Source organism: Scylla paramamosain, chromosome 46, assembly GCF_035594125.1.
Source record: "Scylla paramamosain isolate STU-SP2022 chromosome 46, ASM3559412v1, whole genome shotgun sequence".
Taxonomy (NCBI): domain Eukaryota; kingdom Metazoa; phylum Arthropoda; class Malacostraca; order Decapoda; family Portunidae; genus Scylla; species Scylla paramamosain.
This window is the reverse complement of record NC_087196.1, coordinates 8,626,009-8,645,857: the sequence shown is the minus strand read 5'-3', so window position 1 is coordinate 8,645,857 and position 19,849 is coordinate 8,626,009. Positions and strand designations below refer to the sequence as shown.

Here is a 19,849-nt window from a genome sequence, read left to right as displayed (position 1 = left end):
AATGGAGAAAAGAAAAGAAGGAGGAGAAGAGGATGAGAAGAAGAACCAATATCAAAAGACAATGTCATTTACTTTATCTGCCAAATTTATGACGAGACTGGAGGCGCAGAAGAAGAAGAAGAAGAAGAAGAAGAAGAAGAAGAAGAAACGATAGAAGGGTATTAAAAAAACAGTAGTAGTAGTAGTAGTAGTAATAGTAGCAGCAGTAGTAGTAGCAAAAACAATAGTAGTAGTAGCAGAAATAGAACAACAAATAAGAAAAGAACAACAACAAGAACAACAAAAATAAAAAGAGCGAACAGAACAAAAACAACAACAACAACAAGAAAAAAGAAAACGGCAATTACAACAACGAGGAGGAGGACGAGGAGAAAAAGAAGAGAAGAAGGAAGAAGAAGAAGAGGAGGAGGAGGAGGAGGAGGAGGAGGAGGAGGAGGAGGAGGAGGAGGAGGAGGAGGAGAAGGAGTCGTGGCGGTATCAGAAGGGTGGAGACAGTGCCCTGATTACCCTGTTAATAATCACTTATGGTTTTAATTTCCAAAAGGGAGACCTCCTGGAGCGCCACAGGTACGCAAAACACATGGTCATTAGGTATTCGTGGCAGGTAAGATTGGAGTTACGGCAGCGGTGCGGGATCTCAGGTGGACACAGGTGGGCTGGAGTCACCAATCTCGTTAATTAGACACTAACTCACCTCGCACGCCACAGGTAACAGCGGATACTATTCATTTGTCACAACGTCGATCTGAACTAACCGTCTCCGTCTGATTCATTAAAAGTTGCTGTCGTTCTCGCTTGTCTATAACTGCCTGGCTGGTTGCGATTACAGGTGAGGGTACTACCTGCGTGGCCCGCCGATGATATGGGCCTCGCATGCCACCTGCTCGCGATAGAGGTAATGGGGCGATTGTGTGAAGTATTTCTGTATGGTTAACGTTGTATATACTTCAATTGATAAAAATATAATGTGAATTTTGTCAGTTATTTTTCTACATGGTTTCACTTCAGTACGGAAATTAAAGATGTAATATGAAATTTGGTCAGTAATTCTATTTCTGCAAACATTTTCCTTCATTCCTTTGTATCTTTTTCACTTCATTCCCTTTCCTTCCCTCCCCTTCTTTCCCTTTCTTTCTCTTCCCTCCACTTCTCTTCTCTCACTTTCACTTTCATTTTCCTTCTCTTCTTTATCCTCCTTTCCTTCTTTTTCCACTCCTTTCTTTTCCTTTTCAAAAAAAAAAAAGTAAGAGAGAAAGGTGTGTGTGTGTGTGTGTGTGTGTGTGTGTGTGTGTGTGTGTGTGTGTAACTCTGTCATGGAAGAGGAAACAAAGAAGAAAAAAAAGGGAAAATGAGAAAGGAAGATGATAGAGACAACTTTTCCTTACTGTGACAGGATGCTGGCTGGGAAGGAGGGAGGGAGGGGAGGGAGGGAGGGAGGGAGAGATATCACACACACACACACACACACACACACACACACACACACACACACACACACATCACATTTCTTTTCCTGTGTAATGCAATCATAGAAGAGAAAGAGAAAGAAAAGGAAGAGGAAGGAAAAAAGAAGGAAAAGAAGGAAACAAAGGAAAGGGAAAAGAAGGAAGGAAAAGAAAAGAAATGTGGAGAGAAGAGAAGGAAAGTGATGGGAGAATAGAAGGGAATTAAATGCAATATAATAGAAGGAAAGTGAAAATAAGAAGAAAAAAAGATAAAAATGAAAAAAAAGACGAAAACGAACGAAGGGAAGGGAAGAAAAAAAAAAGAAAGTCAGGAGAAGAGAAGCAAACAAACGAGAAAAGGAAGAAAACAATAAAAGAAAAGGACGATAAGAGGAAGCAAGAAAAATAAACAAAACAAAACAAAACAAAAAAACAAAGAAAGAAGAAGGGAAGGAAAGGAAGAGATGAAAAGAAATGGATGTTGCAACACACACACACACACACACACACACACACACACACATTTTCTTTACAATAGAGGATGTTAGGATGGTGCTGAGGGAGGGAGAGCGAGAGAGAGAGAGAGAGAGAGAGAGAGCGAGAGAGAGAGAGAGAGAGAGGGAGGGAGACGAGGGGGTGGGAGGAGGCAGGGTAGCAGCAGTCACTAGGTCCCTCCCTCCCCTCTGGCACTGGAATATATCTGCTGACAAGACACACTGATCCTGCCGGGGCAATAATACAAACATGCAACAAAAGAACAGCATCCTGGCGACTTGAGGCTCACGACCATAATTCTGAAACACTACATTGCATCTACACTACATTCAAAAAAGCCTCTAGTTAAAATGACACGTGTTTCTAAGTGTGTTTTGTACGGTTCCAGTGACAGATTAATAAGATTTCTACATTATTAGCAGGAAAAACAGTCTTGTGAACCTGGCTTATCATCTCTGTAGCCTTGGAAAATGGTTAAGGTGAGAGAGTAAAGTGCTTTTTAAATGATGCCCAAAGTGACACAACGACCAATCACACAAAAGGCAGCAAAGTAACCCACTATATTTACTACTGTGTTTTATATTTATCTTTAATCTTCCATGCTTTTATCTCCCCATAATATTGTTCTTGCCTTTTCTTTTTACTTCTGTCCTTGGTTTTAATTTCGTGTTTCTTTTCTTCTGGTTTTCTTTAGGATCAATAGTTTTTTGCCTTTCCCGTCAATCTCAATCCCATGAAATCATTAGAATCTCTCCTTTTTTCGTTGTCTCTTCAGTCCTACCTACTATGATCTTTTTAAAATCTGTGTTTAGAATCTACTGTGTTTTTTTTTCATCTTTTCTTTTAATTTCACATCCTTTTTTTTTCGAGATCTAATATATTTTTTTTTTTCGTTTCTTTTTCTTTCCTCATCCTTTGATTTTTTTAGAGTGATTTATTTTAGAATCTACTTTTTTTTTTCTTTCCTTTCAATTACACGTCCTCTGATCTCTTTAGAATCTGTGTTTAGAATCTACTGTGTTTTTTTTCTCTTCTTTTAGTCTTAACGTCCTCTCATCAACTGACAATGCGTATTTTTTGCTGTTTCTTTCAATTCTACGTGCTCTCATCTCCCTGGAGTCTCTGTTTTGTTTTTCGTTAAATCTTACGTCCTATGATCTACTTAGAAATCTTTAGAATCTATTACTTCTCAGGTTCTGTAGAGAGAGATGACGTAACAAACAAAAAAAAACACAAGATGGTAATATTTTAGGTAACACAGAGTAATTATCGTATTTCAGACAATCAAGTCATTATATTCTCAACCACATATCGTACACAAAGAAACAGAACTGACGAACATAGACGAAACGATAATTGTGACAGATTATACAGTTTAAGTTCCAGGTAATTACATACATACATACATACATACATACATTTAATTTGCTATCATTTACATATTTATTCCTTTACTGTCTCCGGGGAACTTCCTTTCAATATGGAATAGCAATGACCCCCCTACTCTCACTATATACATTTCCTCTTCTACTTTCACATTCACATCCCGGTGAGCCAGACAGGTAAAACAATGCTATTAATTAACTATTGCACCTGGTTACCGTTTGATCGAGATGGATACTCGCGGCCAAGACGGAGCAGGAGGCGGACAAAGGCAGGATGTGAAAGCGATGGCAACATTGCGCTATAAACGAAGCAAACTTGTCCAGTCACGGCGGGTAATTGTGATTCCATGAGGATCCGAACCTATTGAAAGGGCATTAAAATCTCTATCTAAACACCTTTGTGAGCCGCAATTTTTCATACTTAGCCGCACCATTTGGAGTATTGAACCGCCGGGAGACGAACGTACACCAGAAACATGTACAAATGGCGGTTATTAGTCATATTCCAGGGGCGGCGCGAAGGGCGAGGGGAGGGACGCTGGTGACAAAGGACCCGTTCTTTGTCCAGTCGATGCGCCACCTCTTCCCCGTCAGCCGTTTAGTCAAGCACCGCCGAAGACTCTCACTCCCCCAGGTACAGAGCAAGGCGGCTCCTCTACGCCACTAAGCCTCTGTGCAAACATTCATAAACGTGTCTCATGTACGGAGCGAAGGCAACGCGGTCAGACGCAGCAAAAAGTGATCTAGTTTTTTTAAATTTTCATGCGGCGTTATGTCATCTGTACTCCTCGTTTTCTATGCCGTGAAGCTCCCCGGTAGTATTTGCTTACAGATTACTTCGTCCAGTGAAGAGACTTGGAACAGCGGAGGAAATGTGATGAATGGGATAACTGGACTGGTTTCGGTGCGTGTTTTTCAGGTTTAGGGTGTGACAGATAGAAGTGAATGTATATCTACGTGTTTGAAAAGTGTATTGAAAACCGAGACTAAATGCAATATATCTTTTTTTTGCCATGTAACGTCCTTGGTCTATAAACCATTAATGAATAAGAAACTATTATTCTTACCTGTTCTATTTGCGGTATTATCATAACAAGTGATGTATATATATGAAAAAAAAAAGAATACTATTTACTGTTACTAAGACGAGCAATATAATAGATAAAAAAAAAAAACTACCATTCCTGCTTGTTATACTAGTACTACCATTACAACAAGCAAAATAAACATGAAAACAAAACTATTGCTCGCTTTTATTACCGAAATAAGCCAGATAAGAGAGAGAGAGAGAGAGAGAGAGAGAGAGAGGAGAGAGAGAGAGAGAGAGAGAGAGAGAGAGAGAGAGAGAGAGAGAGAGAGAGAGAGAGAGAGAGAGAGAGGAGAGAGAGAGAAACTTATACTAGTGCCAATATTACAAGCAAAGTATATATAAATGAAAAAAAAAAAATTACCATCTACTACTGTTGTACCCAGGGCTATTACTCTACCTGGGAGAAGTGTCACCTGTGGGAGGCTGCTACCTGAGTCCCCCCTTACCTGGGCGACAATGGCTTCTAATTAATGGAAACTAATACTCAGGTGGACGGACAGGAGTGAATGATGGGGGCCGCGCTGGCTACCTGGAAGACTAATTGTTTCGTGTTTTCGCCTCACTAATCCAGGTGTTTGGGCGGCACCTGAGAAATGGGGGGAGGGGGTAGGAGAGGGGGGAAGGTGAGGGGTAGAGACTCAAGCGAGATATGTTAAAACTGTTTCTCTCTCTCTTGGTCTCGTTGCTTCAGTCTCTGTCTCAGTTTCTCAGGGTTGGATTGGTTACTAAACATATCTGTTCGAAAACTAGGCAAAATATATATATAAAACAACAACAATAACTAAGGAAAAGGGATTGAAAACTAAGCAGCATATTTAAAATTATAGGAAAGATATCGAAAACTAGGGAAGGAAGGGGCTGCAAACAAAACGAAGGGATTAAACTATAACAAGGGGATAACAAAATCAGAATAAAAGGACTCGTTAACTAAATCACAAGGTATCTGAAAGTAAACAAAAGAATTCGAAACCAAAGGAAAAGATACTGAAAACTAAGAAAAAAAAAAATGACCTAGGCAAAATTATACGAAAACTAAGCGAAAGGGGATTGAAAACTAACAAAAATGAATCGAAAACCAAGCATAAAGAACCAGATACCAAGCAAGGAGGTTTGGATGCGCAAGGGGACTCTTATCGCAGGAGTTCTGATCGTTAGCTCAAGTAACCACCGCGATGCTCTTTTGTCTCCGTTTTTTGTCGCTCTCACCGTCTCCGCCGCGGGTTATTAAATGTGCGGAAAAGTGCATGTGACTGTTTTGTATCCGCATGTGTTACCGCGAGGAGAGAGAGAGAGAGGGAGAGAGAGAGAGAGAGAGAGGGAGAGATGGGGAAGGTAAAAATTTTTTCAATCTCATGAATATTTCCTTATTGACTGTTTGTTTGTTTGTGTGTTTGTTTCTGTCCATCTGTCTATCAGTTTATATAGTTTGTCTGCCTCTCTCTCCCCCTCTCCCTCTCTCCCTTCTCAAACTATCAAATGCCTCAAAACCTTTCCTACTCTCCCTCTCTCCCTCAACCTCCCACCACGCCTGTCACTCACGCCCCGCCAGACCACCCACGCCCCTCTCCCACGCCCACTCTCCCACGTGACTCGCCTCCCGCTGTCTGAGGGCGTGTCACTTGCAAGATTTCAGCACGCTCTCTCAGGTGATTAAGGTAATGGATTGGTTGAGACAGGTGAGGAAGGTAAAAAAAAATAGTATGGGTGATGGGTGAGAAATTAAGGGAGAAACGGAGAGGAAATGGAGGATAAGAAGGAAGGAATAGGGGAAAGGTAAGGGAAGGTAGATAAAGGGAGGTGGAAATAAGAAAGGAAAGGAAAGTAGTAAAAGGGAGGAAGGATAAATTAAAGGAGAAATGAAAGGAATAAGAAAAGGAGGAAAGGAGTGAGAAGAGAGAAGAGAACAAAGGAAGAGAAAGAGAAAGGGAGAAGGATGGAAGGAAGGGAAGGAAAGATTGATGGAAGGAAGAAAAACAGATGGCGAAGCTATGAATTCTGCACAAAACACACACACACACACACACACACACACACACATTTTCACCCACTCAAGGCTAGTAGTAAATTGACCTATCTCTCTCTCTCTCTCTCTCCCTCTCTCTCCTCTCTCTCTCTCTCTCTCTCTCTCTCTCTCTCTCGATTGTTTTTTTTATTTTTGTCCTGGAAAAAAATCTGAAGGACGCATTTTTTTTTTATTCTTTTTCTTTTTTTAGAATTTATAATTGAATAAATACACTAAACATTATTTTTCTTCTCTGTTTTTCCCATTATTTCTTTTATTTCCAATCCGAGAAAGATAATCAGTTCTTCTAGTAAAATCTTCCCTGTCTGTCTGTCTCTCTGTAATGACTTGTCACCCTGCACCTCGTCACCCGCGCCAGGAGTCTCATTACCTCACGTCGTCGCCCCCCGATCACTCGCCGCAGTGTGTCCCGAGGCATGGTGGCGCGGCCCTTTATAGCTTCATTCAGGGCGGTACTTGGCGCGTCACCACACACCGCACGTCAACCGCGTCCGTCTGTCATGACATGTTTCTTGTACTCCTTTCATTTTTGCGTGTCTCAGCTGACCGCGAGCCCATGACGCCTAGAAATTGATATCATTACCGTAGTGGGGGAAGCGTTTTGCAAGGCGAAGCAGCAAGGAGAGCAATTATCTTCAACAATTTCATCCCATTACGTGCAATCGGGTGAGCGAAGTAGCGGTACGTCCTGCGCCAATCAGCGGGGACACGAGGAGGCGCGTCCACCAATCACGTGTTTGATGTCAGCCTGTAAATGTGTATTCATGTTTTCCTCTCCTTCCTTTTTTTTTTTTTTATCAACGGGTTACTTTTTATGTTTCCTTTGCGTGTTGTGACGGATTGATGTTTTGCTTCCTTCTACAAATGGACCACTTTTGTGTGTGTTTCATATTAATGTTGTTTTGCTTCCCATTTTATCCACGAGACCACCTTTCCATGCTTTGAATAGATTAGGTCTTTATTTCCTTCATATCAACGGGGTTACTTTTCATGTGTGTTTTTTAAGGTAACTATTAAAATAAACATTACAGATGAAAAAAAAAAGGCCATTTTAAATGTAATCTAAACGAATAAAAATGTTAAAGAGAAGTTGATAGATTAAGATTTTGTTCTTTTCATATCACGTGAGTTTTAAAAGACAATTATATAAAAATCCATTTCAGATTAAGAGAAAAAAAAATACTGAGAAAAATTAAATACATCCAGTTGTACTATAAAAAGAGGTGTGGTGTTGAGACGAAAGACACTCCAGGTACTCACCATAATGAGGCGTTAGAGAGACGAGATGTACCCCCCTTGATGGCCAGACACACACTGAAGGTCGAGTGAATCTTGACGTCAGCGGGCACTTGAGGCAAACCTGAAGGAACGGAAGAGTAAAACTATAGACACACAGAAAGAAATGCAAGGTGAGAAAGACAGTGAATATGATAAATAAAGGTTATAAATATGATAAATTTAAGAATAAAAAGATAAAAGAAAGAAATAACATGAAGGGAGACAATGTGTATGATAAAATGCAAAACACGAACAAGCAAATAGGAAAAAAAAAAGAAGAATTAAAAAAAGGAGACAAACGCGAGGAAGTGAAGAATTACAGGGGAAATAGTTTTAAGGGAAATTTAAGTTAATTGTCCCCAAACGTTGCTTCAAATGAGGGCAATTTTCCCCACGCCTGAAAATGACGTCTATTTCTTGAGCTAAGTGAGGAAGATTAGGAGAGATTTATGCCTCATGATTTACAACCCGAGTGGCTGGCGGCAGGGCGGATCTTACTCGCTTCTTTGGGTATCAATTTATGCGTGTATCCTCGTTCACTGTTCTCCCGCGTGGTGGTGGTGGTGGTGGTGGTGGCGGTGGTGGTGGTGGTGGTTACTGTTACTGCTATTATTACTGTTACTACTTCTACTGCTATTATTGAGCGTTTACTACAGTTACTGGTACTACTACTACTAATACTAATACGACGTCGACAACGGCTACTACTACTATTACTACTACTACTGCAACTACTACTACTACTACATAACTTTACTACTACAACAACAACTTTTACTACTACAACAATTACATCTACAACAACAACTACCACCACCACCACCATCACAAACTCTCTTCCAGCACCTGCTTCCATTGCTATCAACATTTCCATCTTAATACCATAGGATAATATAATTCTGGGATCAATATTTCACGGCGCCAGTCTACCGGGTAACAGCAGCAGAAGGAAACACCCAATCCGCTTTGACACGAACGCTTGGGAGGGGATATCCGGATTCACGGCCTGCATGTCAGTACTTACCTTTTCGCTCCAACATTCCTATCATCAAGATTGTAATGATGGCCCGTTTCTTCCCTCCCCACATCAGCGTGTCGCAAATTGTAAAGAGGTCAATTTTACGAGGCAACGGTGCTTAAAAGTATTAGCGGAGAAGAAACGCAATAAAGTGGCTGTTTCTCATCATTGTTGCTGTATTTGAGTGTCCAATAAAGAACTGGCAGCAACTTAAGGCAAACATAAAGAAATGTAAAGGAATAAAGATTACAGAAGGAAAAACAAAAGAAATACGTTGAATACGATAAACAAAAGAGGAGAGAGTAATAAAAAGGATGCAGCAACTTGAGGCAAACAAAGAAACAAAGGAATAACGATAACTATTAATATTACAGAAGGAAAAACAAAAGAAATACGCTGAATATATAAACAAAAGAGGAGAAAGGATAGTAAAAAGGAGGTAACAATTTAAATTAGTGTTTTTGGGAGCAGTGCACTTGTAAATTCGTGTTTCTTTAGTAAGGATGGTACGTAAAATTGTCTTTCATGGAAGTATAGAGAAAATAACAGCTCTTTTATGGGAAATTTTATGAGAGGGAAGAAATCGACATCAGGAAACGTCAAAAAGAAAAAAAAAAAATAGATACACAGATGAGAGAGAGAGAGAGAGAGAGAGAGAGAGAGAGAGAGAGAGAGAGAGAGAGAGAGAGAGAGAGAGAGAGAGAGAGAGAGAGAAAAGAAAAAAGAAGAGGAGGGATTGGTAACTGTGCTTCTCGCCAACTAGAGTGTGCAGAAGGAGTGAAATTACACAATATATAACAATTTCTGGGGCTTGTGGCGGCGAGGGGGACGCAGGTGAGGGGGTGCGAGACATGACGAGGCTGTCACCGCGAGATTAACACCAGGAAATAATTAATGTGGTTCTCTCTCTCAACACGGAAACATAAACGGGAAACGGACTACTGGTTAGCATTTAAATTTGATTTTTGTGTGGTGGTGGTGGTGGTGAGAGAGAGAGAGAGAGAGAGAGAGAGAGAGAGAGAGAGAGAGAGAGAGAGAGAGAGAGAGAGAGAGAGAGAGAGAGAGAGAGAGAGAATCATACCACTACAACACACACACATACACACACAAGCTTGTACTTTACTTTTCCCGCCACATCGTTTGAAACCCTGCAATCTTAATCTTGATCTTGACCTTGGCTTCCCTGCCGCACCTAAGACAACCTGAGACCCGCAGCTAATTAGACCGCTAGGTAACTCTCTCCTCACCTGTAATTGAAGCATCGAACCCCCGTCTGCCGCGCGTCAGTCACCGCGTGTGTGGTGGTGGGCAACCCGCTTCCTTGGACATAATTGAACGTTGCCATTAGAGTAATTGTAATTAATATCTGACGTGGGTGTGGTGATGATGGTGGTGATGGTGATGGTGATGGTGGTGGTGGTGGTGGTGGTGGGTGCTTGAGGGAGTAAAGCACAATAGGGTATAAAATTAGTCTCTCTCTCTCTCTCTCTCTATTTACATTCTCCTCGTCTTCTTTTTCATGATTATCTTTGTTTATTCTTTTCTCTATTATTTCTTCTGTGTTTGTTTGTATCCTCCTTTCATTTTCTTTCTTTTAATCTTCTCTCTTCATTCTGTTTCTTATTCGTGTTTTGGTTTTCCTTTCATACTCCCTCTCCCTCTCCCTCTCTCTCTCTCTCTCTCTCTCTCTCTCTCTCTCTCTCTCTCTCTCTCTCTCTCTCTCTCCGTCACTGTCAGGGTGCGCAAGACGTGCCGAGTCAGTGGGCCATTAAGAACCAAATACTGCAGTATTTAATCCTGATCTTCGATGGAGTTCGTAATGAAAGAATATGACGAAGAAGGGGGTGAAAGTTTGGTAGTAGTGGTGGTGGTGGTGGTGGTGGTGGTGATTATTATGATTGTTGTTGTTGTTGTTGTTGTTGTTGTTGTTGTTGTTGTTATCGTTATTTTATTACCACTACCACTTTTTGTTGTTGTTGTTGTGGGGGTGAAGATGATGATGATGGTGATAATGATGGTGGTGATGATGATGATGATGATGATGATGATGATGATGATGATGATGGTGGTGGTGGTGGTGATGGTGTTTCTATAATAGTACATCTTACGTCAAAGTTTATTTACTGCACAAGAATAAAAAAAATAAAACAAAAAGCTGAAAATCGCGTTGAAATTAATTAAATCTCACTTCTGCCCTCCTCTCTCTCTCTCTCTCTCTCTCTCTCTCTCTCTCTCTCTCTCTCTCTCTCTCTCTCTCTCTCTCTCTCTCACCCACAACACACCTGTAATTAACACAAAAGATTACAACTCTGCCGCCAGGTGTTGGGTCCGTAAGGTTGATTAATGACTTACATAACGAGCAATAATGATCTTAATTGCACCTTATGGACGGTAGCGGCGGTAAGTCATCAGTCAGTAGAGATCAGTCAAGTCAGTCAGGTAAGTCAAGTCGGTCAGGTAAAATTCTGACTGGAAATATAAAGAAAATAATCGAATAGAATAAAGTACTTCGTGTGTCAGTGAATTTGAATATTTTTGTAATCAAATTGTAAAACGAAAATGATAATAGAAATAGAAAGGGAGAAAAATAAGAGTGAAATACAGTCTGATTGAAAATATAAAAGGAAAAAGCGAGTAAAATTGCGTCATTCGAGTATCAGTGAATTGTAAAATGAAAATGATAATAGATATAGAGAGAAAAAGTGGAATAAGGTCTGACTGAAAATATAAAGGAAAGAAAATGAATAATAATAATAATAAAAAAAAAAATTCATGTATCTGTGAATTAAATATTTTAGTAATGGAATCGTAAAAAAAAACAAAAAAAAAAGTGAGGTGAAGGATGCTGATATTAACGTACGAGGCAAGAAAGAAAAAAAAAGTAAAGAAAATAGCAATAATAATAATAATGGTGGTATATAATGATTTACAGATGATGAACATAAATAAATTTTCGTTTGTCTATTTGTTGATGGTTGGCTGGCGAGGAAGAGTAAAAGTTTCGTTGCAATATCGCACTTCCTACATTAGACTGACACTAAAGAAATAAATATGAGATGCAGGATGCTAATATATTCTCAATTGTCTATTTATTTATTTATTTATCTATTTATCTGTGTGTTCGCTTACTATTTATCTATCTATTTACCCATTTTCCTACTTACCAACCTATTAATCTATTTCTCTACCTATCTAGAAATAGTTACCCCGTTAAAAGCAGCTAATTCTGAAATAAAAAGATCAATATTTAGTACGTGGCAAAAGAATAACAAAAACAAACATATTCACACCTAAAAAGAGAAAGAAAGAAAGAAAAAAATAAACACCACAAATATACATGACGAAACGAATAGTTACCCCCGTTAAAAGCAAGTAATTCAGGGATCACCACCACCGCCGCCATCATCGTCATCATCATTAATCGCAGCGGGAGATCGATCACTTTGGGAATATCATTCATCATATTTTTCTCTTCCTGCCCCGCCGATCAATCTTATGGTTCCCTGAGCCGCTAATTTGATGTGATTATTATGATAGGAGGCGGGATGAGGAAGAGGACGAGGAGGACGAGGAGGAGGAGGAAGGAAGGACGGAGGGGAGGGTGGGAGGGAGGGAAGGAAGGAAGGAGGAAAGGAAAAATGGAAGATTATATTAGTTGTTTTATATATATTTTCTATTTTTGATTTTGGGAAACATTAATAGTGATTGTGATGGTGTTCGTGTAGTCGCAGTAGTAGTAGTAGTAGTAGTAGTAGTAGTAGTAGTAGTAGTAGTAGTAGTAGTAGCAGCAATGATGGTAGTAGAAGTAATAGTGGTGATAATCCTGATACTGATGGTGGTGGTAGTGATTGCTCTGGTGGCGGTGGTGGCGGAGGTGGTGGTGGTGGTGGTGGGTGTCAGAATAATGGCGGGCAAACTCGCAGGCTTCATATTCCGCAGTAATGAGAAAACGTAGGGGGCGGGTACTTTCTTCTCTCTAATTGCAATTAATATCACATCTTGCGGGCATGCGCGTCACAGTATGGGGTGAAGCCTCGTGATGGGTGGTGACGCGGCCTGATGGGGGATGGGAGGGGGGGCAGAGGGAGAGCAAGGGGAGGAGAGACTGGGGGAAGCAAGGGAGGGAATGATGTTATGAGGAAAGAACTGAAGGAGGTTTGGCTGAGAGAGGATGACAGGAGTAATGGGATGAAAATGAGAGGTGATGGTGGTGATGGTGATGGTAGTGATGGTGGTGGTGGTGATGGTAGTGATGGTGGTGGTGATGGTGATGAGAATAATGAACGCTTTCAGTCCTAGTGAATTAAATGGAGGAAAAAACTGGCATATCACGATTACACACACACACACACACACACACACACACACACACACACAGGTCAAAACAACGATAAAATTACTAACAAGAGAAACGAAAGCAAAAACCTAAGAAATTTCACAGAGGAACAGAAAGAGGATGAAGAGAAAGAGCAGCGGAAAGAGATGAAGGAGGAGGAGGAGGAGGAGGAGGAGGAGGAGGAGGAGATGATTAAGAAGGAAAGAGGCAATGGAGGAGAAGAATGAGAGAGGAAATTCTGAAATAGAGACGAAGCAGAAGGAGGAGGAGGAGGAGGAGGAGGAGGAGGAGGAGGAGGATCGGAATGCAAACCATCGATAAATATGCTTGACTGATCAGTGGAAGAAGAGGAAGAGGAGGAAGAGGAGGAGGAGGAGGAGGAGGAGGAGGAGGAGGAGAAAAAAAGATGAATATAAGAAACCTTTTCATTACGAACATGGACGGGGAAGGCGGCGGCAATTTTGGAGAGCTCAGGTGCAACACAAACCTTTGAAGCGTGACTCCGTGCCTCGATGAATGGAGAGGCTGCTGGCATTACCATAAACACAGGTACACCCTATTATCTCTCTCTCTCTCTCTCTCTCTCTCTCTCTCTCTCTCTCTCTCTCTCTCTCTCTCTCTCTCTCTCTCTTTCAAGGTATTTCAGTTTACGATTTCTCAGGTGTAAAATTTCTTCCATATTTGAATTTTTCTCTCCACTGGTGCGGTTTTTCTCTCCACAGTGCAATTTTTCCTCCACTCGTACGATTTTCTCTCCACTCGTACGATTTTCTCTCCACTCGTACGATTTTTCCTCCACAGGTGCGATTTTCTCTCCACAGGTGCGATTTTCTCTCCACATGTGCGATTTTTCTCTCCACAGGTGCGATTTTCTCTCCACATGTGCGATTTTTCTCTCCACATGTGCGATTTTCCCTCCATATGTGCGATTTTCATATTTTTCCTCTTCACAGGTACGAAATTTCTCTCCAATTTACGATTTTCCCTCCACAGGTACGAGTTTTCTCTCCAATGTTCCTCCAGTGGCGTGTTTTTCCTCCAAGAGCGTATAATGTTCGCTATAATAATCTATTCGACAAGAACCGTCATTTATACACGCAGGTAAAAATGTTAATGCACGAAGTACCAATACACGGAAGTTTAATTAATCCAGGTTAGAAAAATGCCCTTTGGTTAATCGCTCACATTGTTAAGAATTTGGGTTTTAATAAGTTTTCCTTCTTTTTTTTTGTTTTTTGTCGGGTTAAGATTTTTTACATGGTTGCTTTGGTTGTTGTTGTTTGTTTGTTTAAGTTTTCCTTCTTTTTTTTTGGTTTTTGTCGGGTTAAGATTTTTTACATGGTTGCTTTGTTTGTTTGTTGTTGTTGTTGTTGTTTTCATTATTATAACCATCCTCATTATTACACTACTACTACTACTACCACCATCACCATTTCTTATGCAATATTCAAAGCAACTTTAACCTTAGTAATTCTAATTAACAAAAGCAAAATATATATGCTTGCGAATATATAATCAATTCATCTACCTGTCCGTCTGTCTGTCTGTCTGTCTGTCTGTCTGTCTGTCTGTCTGTCTACATGCAGCTGGAAATATTACTTAAGAGTGAATATTAATGGCTGTAGTGATTATCGTGGTGGTGATAGTGATGGTGATGGTGGTAGAGAAGACAGTGTGGTCCGTATTTTCAAACATTTCAGCTTCTTATCTCGACTACTTTTAACAGACTGAAAAAAAAAAATTATCGTGGGTTTTCATTAGGATTCTTCTGTTCTGGTGGGGATCACGGAGGCTTGCAAAGATGTTTCAAAATTCTAGGGAGACTTTGACGAGAACTGTATGCCTGTATATCCAAATGTACGTAGGACCGAAACCTCCCACAAACTCAATGAAAACTAGAACAAAAAAAGAAAAAAGAAATATAGCACTAATACCTAAGAAGAAAACAAGATACAGTAAGAAGGCGAAGACGAAGAAGAAGAAAAAAAAGAGAAGAAAACAGGCCTATACAACTCACCAAAAGCACAAAAGGCCAAAAAAATTAACCACAAACCAAATGAAAACAAAAAAAAAAAACCTTTACAGCACAAGTACCTAGGGGCGATAGCGGTACAAGCCCTTCCTTCACAAGCAAGCCGGGGAACCTCAGAGCAATTATTCCCATTTATATAACATTAAGTGCATAATCCAGCAAGAATACGTAAAGGTGAGGCGACCAGGTAATGGCTATGTAGATACACTTATTGGTAATTGAACGCCGCCCCTGAGAGTGACGCCGAAAGATGATGGATATCCGCAAAAATTTTTGATTAAGTGCACGCAGAGATGGGCGAAGGAGGGGCAGAAGGAGGGGCAGAAGGAGGGGCAGGAGGAGGAGGAGGAGGAGGAGAGGGGAAGAGAGATTAGGGAATGCCTCACCCAGTATCAAGTATCCCGCCCTTCCTCCCCCTCCTCCTCCTCCTCTTCTCCCTCTTCCTCCTCCGCCGCTCCCTCTTACACTTTGCCTTCGGATTATTGGATCGTAAATTGCTGTTTCTTGTTTTTATATTCTCCCTCAGACGCGGGTTTGTTTGGGTCTGCCGGGCGAGACTGACCGGCTCCTCTCTCCTCCTCCTCCTCCTCCTCCTCCTCCTCCTTCTCCTCCTCGTCTTCTCTTCCACCGATTTCAAGACGTTCACTTCTCAATTATCTTGGCATTTTATGGGTAGACTCAGAATAATTATTCTCTCTCTCTCTCTCTCTCTCTCTCTCTCTCTCTCTCTCTCTCTCTCTCTCTCTCTCTCTCTCTCTCTCTCTCTCCTCTCTCATTTATTATTTGTTCTTCCGTGCTTCCCTTCTTTATCTTACTCCCTCCATCCTTCATTTCTTTCCTTTCTTCAAGTTTCCTATCTCTCTGTTATCTATCTTATCTTTCCTCTTATCTCTCCTCCCCTTCTCTCCTTTTTATCATTTATTCTTCTATGCTTCCCTTCTTTATCTTCCTCCCTCCACCCTTCATTCCTTTCTTTCTCTCAAGTTTCTTATCTCCCTCTTATCTATCTTATCTTCCCCCCCTCCCTTCTCTCTCTCTCTCTCTCTCTCTCTCTCTCTCTGGATTGATGGACTGCAAGCCTCAGCCTCAATAATTGTTGGCTGCAGTTACAAACGAAATCCACCAAAGGGTTCGGATCCCTCTCTGGCTCCTTGTTCCTTCTTTGTGTTCCCTTGTGTTCGCTTCGATAGCAGCTGGAGGAAAGAGGTAAAGAAGGGGATGAAAGGAAAGGGAGATTTACTGTATTTTGGTTAAGAATGGAGGTGATGGGAGGTGACGGGGACAGGAGGAAGAGGAGAAGGAAAAGAAGAAGAAGAAGGAATATAAAGAGAGAAAAAAAAAGGAGATTAATAATAATAAGAAGGAGAAAAAAGAAAAAAGAATAGAGGATGACGAGACGTAAGAAGAGGAAGGAGGTAAAGAAGAAAAAGGAGTAAGAAGAAAAACAAGATTATTATTTCTGATGATTTTGTTTGATTGCTTTTAAAATTGCCTTACCGTGGTTGAAATATATATATTTTTTCTTTTTCATTCAGTTTATTTATTGACCAATCCATCCATCTTTTTGCATTTATTAATTCATCTTTTTTATATATCAATTTGTCTATCTATCTACCCATATATCTATCTTTTTCCTATTTATCTATCATCAATCTAACCTTCTTAATTTTTTCTTGTCTAAATACTCGGTTCAATTTTTACTATGTTACATTTTAAATATTTTAGGTCTTCATACGTTAATTAATCCACTAATACTCTCTCTCTCTCTCTCTCTCTCTCTCTCTCTCTCTCTCTCTCTCTCTCTCTCTCTCTCTCTCTCTCTCTCTCTCTCTCTCTCTCTCTGATCCAAACAAAAGATAATATACTAGACTGGTTCAAGCCACAAACTCATTATCTTGTTGCAGAATTAAGATATTCCCAGCAGACTTCTCGCTGTCGATCTGATTATGGCGCGGCGCAATCTTCGCATCACCACTTAATACTGGGCTAATTTACCTAGAGGAATGCCTGCTGCTGCTGCTATTATTATTATTATTATTATTATTATTATTATTTACATCTACTACTACTACTACTATTACTATAAGAACTACAACTACTACTACTACTATCACTACCACTGCTACTACTCCTACTACTACTACTACTACTGACAGTAATGATGGTAAGAGAATATTTATGCAAAATCTTCAAATACAATGAGTCTCGAATATTTTAGTAATTAACTTTTAATGAGATACGTTAAACTTTTATTATTTTTTATTTTTAGTTATTTTTATTTCGTATTTATTTGTGCTATCTACTTATTTTTTTTTAATTGGTTTTCAGAGGTCACCGCTACCTGACAGTGACGTAACAACCTGACCTAAGCAACAGTTCCCTAACCACCACCTATCCTATCCCCACCTAACCTAACCTATCCTATCCTGACTATTCCCACCAAACCCAACCTAACATAACCTAACCTGACTATCCCCACCAAACCTAACCTAACCTAACCTAACATAACCTAACCTAACCTAACCTGACTATCCCCACCAAACCTAACCTAACCTAACCTAACCTAACCTAACCTAACGTAACCTAACCTAACCTAACCTAACCTAACCTAACCTAACCTAACCTAACCTATCTAAACTTTCCTTTTTTATTTCCTTTTCATGACTTTTCACTCCTTTACGTGATCCATTTCAGTCTTTTACTCTGCCTAAGGTCCTTTTTGTTCATTTATAATCCGGAGTAATGATGGAAAATTCTCTCTATGCATTCCCTCATATTAATTACTAACTTTTTTCACCCTTTCATTAAGTTTCTATTACGATTTTTCTCCTTTACTATACAGACTCCTATTAAACTTTTAACATCACGAAAAGTACTTTATATTAACTTATACTCTTGTTAGACTCCTTCAGTTTAGTCTAATTTTTTTTTCACTCCATTTAACTCCGATTACACTCCTCTTTACTAGTCTCCTATTCAACTTTTTACATAATCATAAGGACTTTACATTCATTTAGACTCCTTTATAATCCTTAAGTCTGGTAAACATCACATTAATTAACAGCCTTCTTGCTCCTTTATTAAGTATCTATCTTATTTTTACTCCTTTCCAAAATTCGTATTAAACATTTCACATTACCTTCAAGTACTTCATTCACACTCCTTTAGTTGAGTCCACGTCGCGGAAAAGAAAACGAAGCGAAAAGAAAACGAGATTCTTCCCCTGAAAAAAGAGGAAAAAGTCATAATTGATGAGAAATTAATTTGACTTCTTTTTTTTCTTTCCTTTCCATTTTTTTTTTTTTTTGAAGGAAGTGGTTGAGTTTTTCAGGGAACGAGCTGTCATCCGCCATCTTGAACCTTGTCTGTTACGGGGATTTTATTATTATTTTTTTTCTTATCCCTGTAGCTTCTTTTCGTGGCTCTCAAATATATTGGAAAATTGTGCCAGACTTCAAGAGAGGAGGAGGAGGAGGAGGAGGAGGAGGAGGAGGAGGAGGGGACTTTTTTATTTCATCACCTCAGTCCTCGTTTTCTTTCTGCTAAGGACGAAGTTTCTCTCTCTCTCTCTCTCTCTCTCTCTCTCTCTCTCTCTCTCTCTCTCTCTCTCTCTCTTATACACTCAACTCCTACAACATAAATAAATTAATAAATGAAAACCAAGAAAAATCATGACCTTCCAATTGAAATAACAAAAAAAGAAGGAAGAGGACGAGGAGGAAGAGGAGGAGGAGGAGGAGGAGGAGGAGGAGGAGGAGGAAGAGGAGGAAGAGGAAGGAGACAGCGCATTAGAGGAGATAAATAATTTTCTCTTTTGGTGTGATTTTTCTTGTGTTCTTAGGGAGAGAGGGAGAGAGGGAGAGAGGGAGGGAAAAAAAGGAGCAAGGGAGAGGAAGGGAAGGAGATAGAGAGGTATGGAATTAAAGTGAGGGAATAAGGATGAAAAAAAAGTGTATTAGGTTGAAGAAATGGAAAGGGAGATGGCAAAAGGAAGAGAGTAAGGAAGAAAAGGAATGAGTAATAAGAGAAAATTAGAAAAATGGAGGAAACGGAAGGAATCGTAGGAGAAAGTAAGGAAAAAGGAAGAGATGAAGGAAAAACGAAAGAAAAAACAGTTAAAAAGTATTTAGATATAAAAAGAAAAAAAAATATAAACAAAAAAAACACATTAAGAAAAAAAAAAGCAATATAGAAAAAGGAGATTAAAGCACTATCTTACCAACTCAAAAATTATCGAACACTTTGCCGTCGTACTTCCTGCCACAAATTGACGTACAAAGCCAAACCAGTTCACCTACTTATTTCTAACAATTCACATATATATCTACCAATTCACAACCTTTAAAATCTGCGGTTTCGATAAATAAACTTACTATGGACACAAATCTTTCAACATAACGCAGCAGTAAGCAAGAGAAACAGCATCAAAGAAAACGTTCGTCCATCATTGATCTCAGAAAACGAGTCAATGAAATGGGATGCTTCGCCATTTTTGCGTAGGAGAAGGAAAAGGAGAGGGAGTGAGCGGAAGAAATAGGGAAAGAGAAGGGGAAGAGAGGGAGACGGTAATAAGTAAGGAGAGGAAGGAAAGAGGGGAAGAAAAGTGGAGGAAAGGGAGAGAGAAGAAAGTAAGAGGAGATAAGGAGAAACAAAGAGAAAGGGGGAAAAAAATAAGGTTAAGAGAGGCGGAAAGGGAGAAATAACAAGGAAGGAGAGGTAGAAGGTGAGAGGGAAGAAAAGAGTAAAG

General features: G+C 39.9%; 1 protein-coding gene across 1 annotated transcript in view; it reads right to left on the bottom strand.

Moving 5' to 3' along the window:
* The window catches only part of LOC135094645 (nuclear pore complex protein Nup133-like), a 93,708-nt gene that overhangs the window by 54,175 nt on the left and 19,684 nt on the right, over positions 1-19,849 (bottom strand). Inside the window, exon 3 of the mRNA XM_063994913.1 lies at positions 7,699-7,798. The gene's annotated coding sequence lies outside the window, so the exon portion shown is untranslated. The remainder of the gene's footprint in view (positions 1-7,698; positions 7,799-19,849) is intronic.